A 13,684-nucleotide genomic window follows, 5' to 3' on the forward strand; every position below is an offset into this window, starting at 1 on the left:
TTTCCTTCGCTACATCGACGACTGCATTGGCGCTGCCTCCTGCGCGCATGCTGAGCTTGTTGACTTAACTTTGCCTCCAACTTTCATCCTGCCCACAAATTTACCTGGTCCATTTCCAACACCTCCCTCCCCTTTCTTGATCTTTCTGTCTCCATCTCTGGAGATGGATTATCTACTGATATCTACTATAACCCTACAGACTCTCACAGCTACTTGGATTATTCCTCCTCTCACCCTGTCTCTTGCAAAAATGCTATGCCCTTCTCACAATTCCTTCGTCTCCGCCACATCTGCTCTCAGGATGAGGCTTTTCATTCCAGGACGAAGGAGATGTCCTCCTTTTATAAACAAAGGGGCTTCCCTTCTTCCACCATCAACTCTGCTCTCAAACGCATCTCTCCCATTTCCCGCACATCTGCCCTCACGCCATCCGCCTGCCACCCCACTCGGGATAGGGTTCCCCTTGTCCTCACCTACCACCCCACCAGCCTCCAGGTCCAACGTATAATTCTCCGTAACTTCCGCCACCTCCAATGGGATCCCACTACCAAGCTCATCTTTCCCTCCGCCCTTTTCTGCTTTCCACAGGGATCGCTCCCTACGTGACTCCCTTGTCCACTCGTCCCCCCCATCCCTTCCCACCAATCTCCCTCCTGGCACTTATCCTTGTAAGTGGAACAAGTGCTACACCTGCCCTTACACTTCCTCCCTCACCACCATTCAGGGCCCCAGACAGTCCTTCCAGGTGAGGCGACACTTCACCTGTGAGTTGGCTGGTGTGGTATATTGCATCCAGTGCTCCTAGTGTGGCCTTTTATATATTGGTGAGACCCAAGACCGTTTCGCTGAACACCTACGTTTGGTCCGCCAGAGAAAGCAGGATCTCCCAGTGGCTACACATTTTAATTCCACGTCCCATTCCCATTCTGATATGTCTATCCATGGCCTCCTCTACTGTCAAGATGAATCCAAACTCAGGTTGGAGGAACACCTTATATACCGGCTGGGTAGCCTCCAACCTGATGGTATGAGCATTGACTTCTCTAACTTCCGTTAATGCCCCTCCTCCCCTTCTTACCCCATCCCTGACATATTTAGTTTTTTTTTTACTCTCTCTCTCTGCCCATCACTCTGCCTGTTCTCCATCTCCCTCTGGTGCTTCCCCCCCTCCCCCTTTTCTTTGTCCCGAGGCCTCCCGTCCCATGATCCTTTCCCTTCTCCAGCTCTGTATCACTTTCGCCAATCTCCTTTCCAGCTCTTAGCTTCATCCAACCCCTCCGGTCTTCTCCTATCATTTCGCATTTCCCCCTCCCCCCACTACTTTCAAATCTCTTAGTATCTTTCCTTTCAGTTAGTCCTGACGAAGGGTCTTGGCCCGAAACGTCGACAGTGCTTCTCCCTATAGATGCTGCCTGGCCTGCTGTGTTCCACCAGCATTTTGTGTGTGTTGTTTGAATTTCCAGCATCTGCAGATTTCCTCATGTTTGCGGTTATTTCATCAGCAGTTTGATAGGGGCACGACTGCACAAGCGCATGGAGGTCAGTCAGTGAGAACTGAGAGAAGAGTTTAAAAAGAAGACAGCTTTATAAAGTGGGCGTCAGAAGAGCGGGCAATGGAGTAGAGGGAGATAGAGTAGGAAGGCTTTGTCTCAACAGGGCTTAGGCGATAATGGGTCCAGGCGAGGGACGTTACTTGTGTGGAATACAGACAGTAAGTATGTGTGAGGCCGGTTTTCTGTGCTCGGTGCCAGATGTGGGAGGTCCTGGAGACTCCTAACCTCCTGTACAGCCACATCAGTACCAGGTGCGTCGAACTGCAGCTCCTTAGGGACCACATTAGGGAACTGGAGATTCAGTTCGATGACCTTCGTCTGGTCTGGGAGAGTGAGGAGGTGATAGAGAGCAGCTATAGGCAAGTAGTCACTCCGGGGCCTCGGGAGACAGATAAGTGGGTAACAGTCAAAAGAGAGAAGGGCAAGAGGCAGATGCTAGAGAGAACCCCTGTGGCTGTACCCTTAACAATAAGTACTCCTGTTTGCGGACTGTTGGACAAGACGGCCTCCCGATGAAGGGTCTCAGCCAAAACGTCGAACGCTTACTCCTATCCATAGATGCAGCCTGACCTGCTGAGTTCCTAAAGCATTTTGTGTCAACTGTTCCTAAACCTGAGGCTCTTGTTCCTTCTTCCTGATGGCAGCAGTGAGAAGAGAGGATGGCCTGAGTGGTAGGGACCCCTGAAGATGGATGCTGCTTTTTGTAGGATTTTCTGTTCAAGGGCATTGGTGTTTCCAACAAGGGACATACATTCATTAAAACCTACTCCCTTCAATTAAACCTTTAATATAAATTCTAATTGGTTGAGCCTGCAACAATGATCCCTGCAGTATCTCACTTGCAGTATCTCACTGCTGATGTGAAATAAACCCCTTATTCCTGACTCTTTCCAGATGTTAACCTTTTCAGTATCCATACTAATATATTTCCCACATTACACACAGTGATCTTTGGAATCCTCCAGCTTAGCAACCTGAGTACAGGTGTCCCCTGCTTTCCGAACGTTCGCTTTACGCAGCTTCGCTTTTACAAAAGACTTACATTATTAACAGTTTTCGCCAACCGAAAGAGGATTTTTGCTTTTACGAAAAGAGATGCCCACTTTAAACTTGTGTTTACCCCGAGAAAGACTACCATGACTGCGAAGCCTTGCGCGGGCAGCTGTGTACGCATGCATGTACGTGCCGATTTTTTTTCTACAAATCGGTTTTGGCTCAATCTTCCTGATCCTGGTAAGTGAAATTACATTGTACATACATTATTTCTACTTTATATAGCTGTGTATTTATCATATCATTTCTGCTTTTACTATATGTTCGTGTTATTTTAGGTTTTATGTGCTATTTGATGTGATTTGGTAGGTTATTCTTTGGGTCTGGGAACGCTCAAAAATTTTTCCCATATAAATTAATGGTAATTGCTTCTTTGCTTTACACCATTTCAGCTTACACACAGTTTCATAGGAACGCTCTACCTTCGGATAGTGGGGGGAACCTGTATATTCAAGTTTGTAATTGATGGATTTCCGGATACCAAGGAAAGTGAACAGCAAATTCATAAGCTATGATATTAACTGGGCTCAAGGGGCTTTATGAACTTATCATGCTATTTCTCATATCCTTCACTTCAATAAGTTCCAAGTGGCAGAGCCTCTCAGTTTTTAATCTTTTCTAGTTTCATACCAAAAACTGCATGGGGGGGGGGGGGGGATTTAGAAATCTAAGATGAGGTTAAGCAAAACCCAGTGATACACATGAGGCTGCTTAACATGATAAAATCCTACAGTGTTACAGGAAAGATACTGGCATGAATGGCTGACATGCAGGAGGCAGTGAGTGGGAATGAAGGGGGCCTTTTCTAGTTGGCTGCCAATGACTAATGGTGTCCCTCAGGGGTCAGTATAGGGGCCGCTACTTTTCTCATTGTTTATCAATAATTTGGATAAAGGAATTGATGGCTTTGTGGCAAAGTTTGGAGGTGATACGAAGATAGGTGGAGGGATAGGTAGTGCTGAGGATGCAATATGTTTATAGCAGGACCAAATTGGAAGAATGCGCAAAAAAATGGCAGATGGAATACAGTCTTGGGAAATGTATGATAATGCATTTTGGTAAACGGCACAATAGTGCAGACTATTATCTAAATGGGGAAATGGCTCAAGCATTAGAGATGCGGAGGGACTTAGGAATCCACATGCAAGACTCTCATAAGGTTAATTTACAGGTTGAGTCTGTGGTAAAGAAAGCAAATGCAATGTTGGCATTTATTTCAAGGGGATTAGAATAGAAAAACAAGGAGATAATGCTGAGGCTTTACAGGACACTACTCAGGCTGTGCTTGGCATATTGCCAATAGTTTTGGGCTCCACATCTCAGAAAAATATGTTGTCATTGGTGAAAGTCCACAGGAGGTTCACGAGGATGATTCCAGGAATGAAGGGATTAACATATGAGGAGCGTTTGGGAGCTTTGAGCCTGTACTTACTGGAATTTAGAAGAATGTGTGGGGATCTCATTGAAACCTACTGAATGTTGAAAGGACTAGATAGGGTGGATGTGGAAAGGATGTTGCCTATGGTGGGGGTATCCAGAGCTAAAGGGCATGGCCTCAAAACTGAGGAGTGAACTTTTAGAACAGAGCTAAGGAGGAACTTTTTTTAGCCAGAGAGTACTGAATCTGTGGAATGCTCTGCCACAGACTGCAGTGGAGGCCAAGTCTGTGGGTATATACAAGGTGGAAGGTGATCATTTCCTGTTCAGTCAGGATATGAAAGGATTTGGTGGGAAGGCAGGTATATAGGGTTGTGTGGGATTCGGGATCAGCCACGATGGAACGGCAGTGCAGACTCGATGGGCTGAATGGCCTAATTCTGCTCCAATGTCTTATGCTTTTTTGGTCCATACACGTGTCTGAGAGTCGATGAGCAACCAGATTTGTGGCCAAAGATTCATTCATACAGAGAGTTTGATAGACAGATGCAGCACAATCTTCTAGTCATTCACTTTATAATGCTTCCAACATAAATGGGATGTGTATTTTTAGAGCAGACTGCTGTTTTTAAAATCTGTCTGCTTCTGGCAGCAATGTGGAAGGAATTAGATAACGTAGAACAGCACAAAATCTAAAATCTTTCAGCTTAACTTGCCTGATGTTGGTGCTTACACTTCACTGCTCAGCATACCAAATTAATGCCTCCCGTTGTTTAGGCTTTAATTTGGAAGTTTCTCAGCAATTACTCTCAACCTTTGGCTGTAAATCCACATTCTCAACACTTTGGAAAGACAAATCTCTGCAGAAATTGCTAATAATTCTCATCTATGTATGGCCAATAGCTTTGGACCCAACCTAAGATGGAAACATTTCTTTCATATTTGTAAACTTATAACTAAATTGATCTTTAAGTCTAATGCAGGGTCTTAACCCAAAACATCAACAATTCCTTTCCTCCCCACAAATACTGCTTGTCCCAGTAGTATAGATTTTACTCCAGAATGCTTCGTCTACAGTACTGAGCAAAAGTCTTAGATACAGACATATAGCTAGGGTACTAAGACATTTGCACAGTACTTCATTGTCAATGTGGAGCGGAGAGTGAATTTGTAAATCTGGTGGGAGCAAAGAATGTTGGGAATGGGGAGGGTGGAGTGCCAGGGAAGGGGTGTGAGACAGGTGGCAGAGAAGGAGTGCCAGGGGTGGAAGGATAACACCAGCCCTGAGGCACCAGGCAAGGTCATTGGATCCTAAATAACAGGTTTTTTGATCTTTACAGAAAACTCTCTGGTGCTTCCCACTCTCCCTTCCCCTTTCCCCTCTGCCTGCACCCTTCCTAATCTCAAACCACAATAGAAACTCATAATAGTCAGGTTTATTATCACCCAAATGTCATGAAGTTTGTTTTTTTCTCATAGCTAATTGTGTGCCTAAGACTTTTACACAGTACTGTATATTCTCACGTGACTCCATTTTACTACTCCATTGTGTCCAATATGAAGTCTCTTCTCTGAAGGATTTCCTCTTCTCTTCTCTGAAAAGTTTCCTCTTCTTTTCAATCAACAAAAGCATCTTCTAAAGGCACTACCTCAAGAAGGTGACATCCATCATTAAGGATCCAGGATACTGCCACTGTTCATTATTACTACCACCAGCTAACCAGAATAAGCTTAAATATCACTGTCATGAAATTTGTCATTATGCAGCAGCAGTACATTGCAATGCTGTCAAAATGGTTGCTGTGATGCGTCTACTATGGTAGTGTTTGTCGCTCTCACTTTCAGCTTCCACTGCGAAAAGGATAGCTGAATGTGCAAGTCTCACTCTGACAGTACATAGCCTCTCCAACAGCAAACCTCGTTTTGTGCCTCCTTGATGGCGACACACAGAACTGAACTCCTTTCGGACTCAGGCTGAACTACAGAGGATGGGAAGGAGGGCTGGCCCCTTCACACGTAACAGGCAGATCCACCATTGTGTGGAGACGCCCTGGTGCTCGTGAACCAGAGCCCCAGCAATGGGTAACTAACCCCACTGCCTTGTGAGCAGCCCTGGGAGAGACAAAGGCTACGGGAATAAACTCAGACAACATCTCAGGATCTCCATACCTTCCACCCAGGCTTGTGATGATGATGATCATCATCACCCATTGTCCTTCAAAACAGACGGATGCCAACCAACCACCACATGGCAATACATCGTAATAAAACTGTAAATTAGAGTACAGAGGAATTCTGTAGGTCAGGCAGCATTTATGGAAATTAATAAATAGTTAATGTTTTGAGCCAAGGCCTAAAAAGTTAAATTAAATAAATAGTGCAAAAGTTGGCACCTTATCTCCTTGCCCACCCATCACTTCCCTCTGGTGCTCCTCCCTCCTTTTCTTTCTTCCATGGCCTTCTGTCCTCTTCAATGCGACTCCCCTTCTCCTGCCCTATATCTCTTTCACCAACTTCCCAGCTACTTACTTCATCCATCCTCCGACAGGTTTCTCTCTCTCTCCTCCTCCCCCACCATTTAAATCTAGTCCTCAGCTTTTTTTTCTCCAGCCCTGCTGAAAGGTTTCAGCTTAAAACATTCACTGTACTTTTTTTTCTCCCATAGGTGCTGCCTGGCCTGCAGAGTTCCTCCAGCATTTTGTATGTGTTGCTCAGAAGAGTCAGTGGCAATGAATTCCGCAGACTGCTACTCATCTATGTTCTAAAGGGATGTCCTTCTATTCTGAGGTTGTGCTCTCTGGTCCTAAACTCTCCCACAATATCTAGGCCTTTCAATATTTGGTAGGTTTCCACGAGATCTTATCTCATGCTTTGAAACACCAGTGAGCACAGGCCTAGAACCATCAAATGCTCATCATACAATAATCCTTCCATTCCCGGGATCATTCTCATAAAACTCCTCTGGAGCCCCTCCAATGCCAGCACATCCTTTCTTAGACAAGAGGCCCAAAACTGCCCACAATGCTCCAAATGTGGTCTGAGCAATGCCTTATAAAGTTTCAGCATCATATCCTTGCTTTCGTATTCTAGGCCTCTCAAAATAAACGCAAACATTACATTTGTCTTCCTTATTACTGACCCAGCCTGCAAATTTATCTTTAGGGAATCTTGCACTGGGACGTCCAGTGGAGGACCTCCACTTTCTAAATCTGCTCCCCGTTTACACCTTTATTCCTTCTACCAAATTGTATTACCATGAATTTCCCTACACTGTGTTCCACCTGCCACTCCTTTGCCCATTTTCCTGATCTGTCCAAGTCCTTCTGCAGACTCCCTATTTCTTCAATACTACCTGCCCCTTCACTTATCCTTGTATCCTCTGAAACTTGACTACAAAGCCATCAAGTCTGTCATACAAATCATTAGCATATAAGATTCAAAATTGTTTAATATCATTTCCAATACACACATGTATAAAGGAGAGTGAAATAGTAGTTACTCCAGCTCCAATGCTACACCAAAAAAAGATAAAGAACACAATAAATATAAATAACTTACATACGTAGATTGATTGAATGTAGGTTAAGACTTACAAGTATCTGGGAGTACAGTTAGACGAGAAGCTAGACTGAACTGCCAACACAGATGCCTTGTGCAGGAAGGCACAGAGTCGACTGTACTTCCTTAGAAGGTTGGCGTCATTCAATGTTTGTAGTGAGATGCTGAAGATGTTCTATAGGTCAGTTGTGGAGAGCGTGTTGGGGAGGCAGCATTAAGAAGAGGGACGCCTCACGTCTTAATAAGCTGGTAAGGAAGGCGGGCTCTGTCGTGGGCAAAGTACTGGAGAGTATAACATCGGTAGCAGAGTGAAGGGCGCTGAGTAGGCTACGGTCAATTATGGAAAACCCTGAACATCCTCTACATAGCACCATCCAGAGACAGAGAAGCAGTTTCAGCGACAGGTTGCTATCGATGCAATGCTCCTCAGACAGGATGAAGAGATCAATACTCCCCAATGCCATTCGGCTTTACAATTCAACCGCCAGGAGTAAGATATGTTAAAGTGCCAGGGTTAGGACTCAATGTATTTAAGTAAACTACTTAAGAACTTTTTAAAAGCTATTATTAATGCTTTTTGAGAGGGTGATTTTAGATGCATATCATATTTTTGCTGAGTTAAGTAATGTATGTAATTAGTTTTGCTACAATAAGTGTATGGGACATTGGAAAAAATGTTGAATTTCCCCATGGGGATGAATAAAGTATCTATCTATCTATCATTAAGTGATGCTTGGTACAGAAGTATCCATACACAAGGTGACTCTGACAGGAAATAGTAAAGAAGTGGCAATGAGGGGTATAGAGGGGTGGGTTGGTGGTTAGAGCTGTTGATCAGCCTGCTTTGGGAAAATAACTGCTTTTGACCCTGGTGGTCCTGGCATGGATGCTACACAGCCTCCTCCCTAAGTAGAATAGGTAGAATCCTTCATGAAGTTACTGAACCTTTTCCAGCACATTTCTGTCCAACATGAAAAGTTGCAGACCCAACAACACTTGTTACCAACAGCCAACCAAACATAGGCACCCTTTATTCCCACTCTTTGCCTTCTACCAGTCAGCCAATCTTCTCACCATGCTAGTGTCTTTCCTGTAATACCACAGGCTCTTATCTTATTTAGCAACTTCATGTATGGCACCTTGTCAAAGGCCTTCTGAAAATCCAAGTCAAAAACATTCACTAACTCTCCTTAGTCTATCCTGCTTATTATTTCCTCAAGAATTACAACAGATTTGTCAGGCAATATTTCCTCTTAAGGAAACAATGCTGACTTCCACTTATTTTATCATGTGCCTGAAAGTACCCTGAAGACTCATTCCTTAATAATGGATTCCAGCACCTTGCCAACAACTGATGTCAGGCTGACTAGCTGATAAATTCCAGGCTTTTGCTTCCCTCCCTTCTTGAAAGTGGAGTGGCACTAGCAATTTTCCAGTCCTCCAGAACCACTCCAAAATCTACAGATTATTGAAAGATCACTATTGATGCCCTCAGTCTCTTCAGATACTTATTCAGCTTGTCCAGAATTTCCTTGTTCCCCATTACTACCTCTCTAGTGTCATTTTCCAGCTGTCCAATGTCCACTCTTGCTTCTCTTTATATATATGAAACACTTTTGGTGCCTTCTTTTATATTATTGGATAGCTTACCTTCAAAATTTCATCTTTTCTTTTTTTTTATTGTTTTTTAATTGCCTTCTGTTGGTTTTTAAAATCTCCCAATCCTCTAACTACCAACTAACCTTTGTTATATTGTGTGTTCTCTCTTTTGCTTTTATGCTGTTTTGACTTCCCTTGTCAGCCATGGTTGCCTCAACCTCCCTTTAGAATGGTGGTTCTTCTTTCGATCCCAAATTACTCCCCGAAACTCAAGCCATTGCTGTTCAGCCTTCATTCCAGTTGGTGTCCCCTTCCAATCAATTTTGGCCAGCTCCTTTCTCTTGCCCTTGTAATTCCCTTTACTCCAGTGTAGTAAAGATATATCTGACTTTTCTCCTTCTCAATGTGCAGGGTGAATTCTAATATATTATGATCACTGTCTCCTAAAGGCTCCTTTATTTGAGCTCCCTTTCAAAACACGATATTCAATCCAAAATTTTCCCTAATGGACTCAACCATAAGCTGCTCTAAAAAGCCGTTTCATAGGCATTCTAGAAGTTCCCTCTCTTGGGCTCTAATACCAATCTGATTCCCCTAATCTACTTACATATTGAAATATCCCAACGGTCATCAGAGCATTGCCCTTTTTACATGTCTTTTCTATCTCCCAGTGTAATTTGTACCCCACATTCTGACCACTGTTCAGAGGCATGTATAAAACTCCCATCAGGGTCTTTTTTACCCTTCCAGTTTCTCAGCTCTACCAACAAGGATTCTACACCTCCTGACCCCATGTCACTTATTTCTAAGGATTTGATTTTTTTTAAACCAACAAAGCCACCCAATGCCTACTCCCTTGCCCCTTTGATACAATGTGAATCCTCGGGTGTTAAGCCACCGGCTGTGATCTTCTAACCACAACTCTAATACTCGCAACTGCATATCTGCCAATTTCTACCTATGCTATAAAGTCATTCACTTTATTCCATCTACAATAGGCATTCAAATATAAGACCTTCGGTCCTGCATTCACCACCATTCTTTTCAATTTTGTCTGCATTTTGCCTGAGGTTAGGTTCTTACCCGTTTCTAAACCTTTTGTCTTATCATTCCTTACAGAGACTTTCGTAACATCTCCTGCACTCTCCTTCCCTTTTACTTAATCCATAATTTTCCAACCTGTTGAACCCATCTCCCTTACTGTTGAGTTTAAAGCCCTATCCACAGCCCTAGTTATCTGATTTGCCAGAACCTTGGTCCCACCAGGATTCAGGTGGCATCCATCCCATTGGAATAGATCCCTCCTTTCCCAATACTGCTGCCAATATTTCACGAATTCAAACCCACTTCTCTTGCACCTATCTTAGATCCAGACATTCAGTTCTCTGATCTTATTAACCCTGTGCCAGTTTGTCCATGCATCAGGTGACAATCCAGAGATTATTACCTTTTTGGAGCTGTGTTTTAAGTTTGTCCTCTAGCTGCTCAAACGCCCTCAGCAGAACCACTTTCCTGTTCTTCCTATGTCATTGGTACCCACATGGACCACAACAGCTGAATCTCTCACTCTAAATTACTCTGCAATCAGATGCAACCTAGGCAACAGGCAGATAACACAGCCTTCAGGACTCTCAATCCTTATGAAGGAGAATTATGTCCATTCCCCTGACTATACTATCCTCAATTACAACTACATTTCTCTTCTCTGCCACCTCTAGAACTACTCTCTGAACCATGGTTCCACAGTATGGTTGCTCATCGTTCCTACAGCCCCCGTTCTTATCTGCACAGGAAGCAACAATGTTCAACCTGTGGGGCAAGCTCAAGAGTAGATACTCCTCCAGCACTACCTCTTGTATCCCTGACCTGCCTCACCAGCATTCACATTCTCTTGTCCCCCAAATTCCAAAATTTACTCCCCTTGAATCTCCATTGCACTGTACTCAGCTAGTTGTCTCAATTTCAAAACATAATCATGACCTCTGTAATAGCCCAAGATATAGTATACAACTTAATAATTAGACCCCATCTCACCCACCCCTCAGAGTAAAAGTCTGTAATTCCAAAGGAACTAACATGAACAACACAAACCACAGAGTAAAGATTGTACCTCATCATCTACACAACAACATCTGTACTTACATGCACATAACATTTCAGGAAGAAATTGTCGGAATGACCATCACAGCACCGAGCTTTAGTTCATTTTGATGCACAGGGATGACTTACTTGCACACCAGAGTAATGTGACTAAGGAAACAAAGCATACCTTTACAATTATAAAGGATGAGCATCCCTTATCCAAAAATCCAAAAATCTCTGAAATCTGAATTTTTTAAGCATTGACATGACGTCACGAATGGAAAATTCCACAAGGCGCTGGTAAGGTTTCCGGGTGATGCACAGGTCTCTACGCACTACAGACAGTTCTGAGAAGTCACCACACATATGTAATGAACAGAAGTAAATGAAAAATAGAAAAGCACTGCATAAAACAAAAAATGAAGGTCTCAACCATGTATTGAAAGAGTGGATTCATCAGCATTGGAGCTAACATATGCCACTTTAACAGCATGCTGATCATGAAACAAGCAAAGATCTATCATGACGAACTTGTGATTGAAGAGAATTGTGAATATTTAACCGGCTGGTTGCCAAAATTTAAGAAAGGCATGGCATTAAATTTTTAAACATTTAACAACAGCGTCGGCTGATCATGGAGCAGCAGAGAGATCTATTGATGAGTTTGCCAAGATCGTTGCTGATAAAGAATCTAACACCAGAACAAGTCTACAATACTGATTGGTTTTATTCCTTATATAAAAACCAAAATAAGTAAAATACAAATACAGTGTACTTTCCCTAGATGCTGCCTGGCCTGCAGAGTTCATCCAGCATTTTATGGTGTGTTGCTCAGATTTCCAGCAGATTTTCTCGCTTATGACAGTGTACTGTAACCTTTTAATCAAAACACTGTATTATAGGTGGAGGATAAAAGCCTGCCGTTGTTTGTTGTTACTCAGATTCAGATTCAAGTATTCACCCGATGCTGCTGTTGTGCTTTGTTCCCTGCTCACATTGTTTCATTAAATTGTATATAATATTTTTTACTGTTCAATACATATGTGTGATGAACAAGTGTAAGACAAACTGCATACCGGTAGGACATAAATTCAGGATCGGAAATTATGCTGATTCAAAGCTATCTCATCATATATTGTAAAATCCAATATGTGAAATACGCCTGGCCCCAAGCATTTCGGATAAGGAGTACTCAACCTGTACCTGCACAATCTCCCAATGCATTTTATAGCCCATGATGCGCCGCTGAAGGTTGTCACCATTGTAACATGCAAATAAAACAAAGTACAGTTTTGGCATTGTTAAACAAATTGGAGATGCGAGGCCCGATTCAACTGGTGGCCATGCCCCCGGCCCCAGTGAACACACAGGAACCCGGCCAGACGCTAACACCCTACTCTCGGCTTCGGTACTACAGTGGGAGCCCATTCAATCTCACACTGGCAGTACACACAAATGGAAGACATGTTAAAACATCATAACCCTCACCTGGGCGTGACACCGACGTACCACAACAACCGTACCCCAAGCCACCTTCTGATTCGTTTACCTTTGTCAATAAAATACCACAATCTCGTACCGGAAGCACAACGGCTTCCGATTGGTCGGTGGCTCGCTGTGCATTTTGGGGAGTGTAGTCCATGTGGCTCTGTTCTCAGTTTTCGAATGACTGACGATTAACGCGATCGTTGTTCTTCCTCGCGGAATGCAAGTTGCCTCTTCGGCTCAGTGGGTCAGAGTCTTCTCTTTCAAGTTTATTAACTTCATCCTGTCTAGGATTGAGAATGAAGTCTAGGCTGAAATGAAAATGATGGAGTGAGGCCGTTACCCTAAGGGAATGTGCAGTGTCGGAAGTGTCTGATCCTTTCGACTCCGATTTAAGATTCCGTGTTATTATTTCAAAGGCGAATAGGGGAGTTCTCCTCAGTATTCTTGCCAATATTTAATCTTCAACCAGAATCAATAAAATCAGATTTCTATTTGTGATCCTTTGACTCCCCCCTACCCCAACTTCCTTCAAACAAAAGGGGTAGCCATGGGCACTTGCATGCGTCCCGGCTATGCCTGCCTTTCTGTCGGCGACGTGGAACAGACTATGTTCCAAGCCTACACCGGCGTCACGCCCCAACTTTTCCTACGCTACATCGAAGACTGCATTGGTGCTGCTGCCTACACCCATGCCGAGTTCGTCGACTTTATCAACTTTACCTCCAACTTCCACCCTTCCCTCAAATTCACCTGGTCCATTTCTGACGCCTCCCTCCCTTTCTAGATCTCTCTGTCTCTATCTCTGGAGACAGCTTATTTCTATTGCAAACCCACAGACTAACAGCTACCTGGACTGTACTTCTTCCCACAGCGTCACTTGTAAAAATGCCATCTCCTTCTCTTCCTGTCTCCACCCATCTCTTTTTCATTCCAGAAGGAAGGAGATGCCCTCCTCTTCCAAAGAAAGGGGCTTC

The 13,684-nt window shown here is 43.6% G+C and overlaps 1 protein-coding gene across 4 annotated transcripts in view; it reads right to left on the reverse strand.

Annotated features, from left to right (window-relative positions):
- Positions 1-12,824, reverse strand: part of lrrc28 (leucine rich repeat containing 28) — an 85,282-nt gene extending 72,458 nt beyond the window's left edge. The window contains exons 1-2 of one of the 4 annotated variants that reach the window (XM_073033085.1): positions 12,711-12,824; positions 11,283-11,390 (exon numbers count right to left, since the gene is read on the reverse strand). The gene's annotated coding sequence lies outside the window, so the exon portion shown is untranslated. Of the gene's footprint in view, positions 1-11,282; positions 11,391-12,425; positions 12,447-12,710 lie in introns of those variants that run through there. The other 3 variants (XM_073033084.1, XM_073033087.1, XM_073033088.1) reach the window with 3 other exon arrangements.
- Positions 12,825-13,684: the final 860 nt, after the last annotated feature.

This window comes from Hemitrygon akajei, chromosome 30, assembly GCF_048418815.1.
Source record: "Hemitrygon akajei chromosome 30, sHemAka1.3, whole genome shotgun sequence".
Taxonomy (NCBI): Eukaryota; Metazoa; Chordata; class Chondrichthyes; order Myliobatiformes; family Dasyatidae; genus Hemitrygon; species Hemitrygon akajei.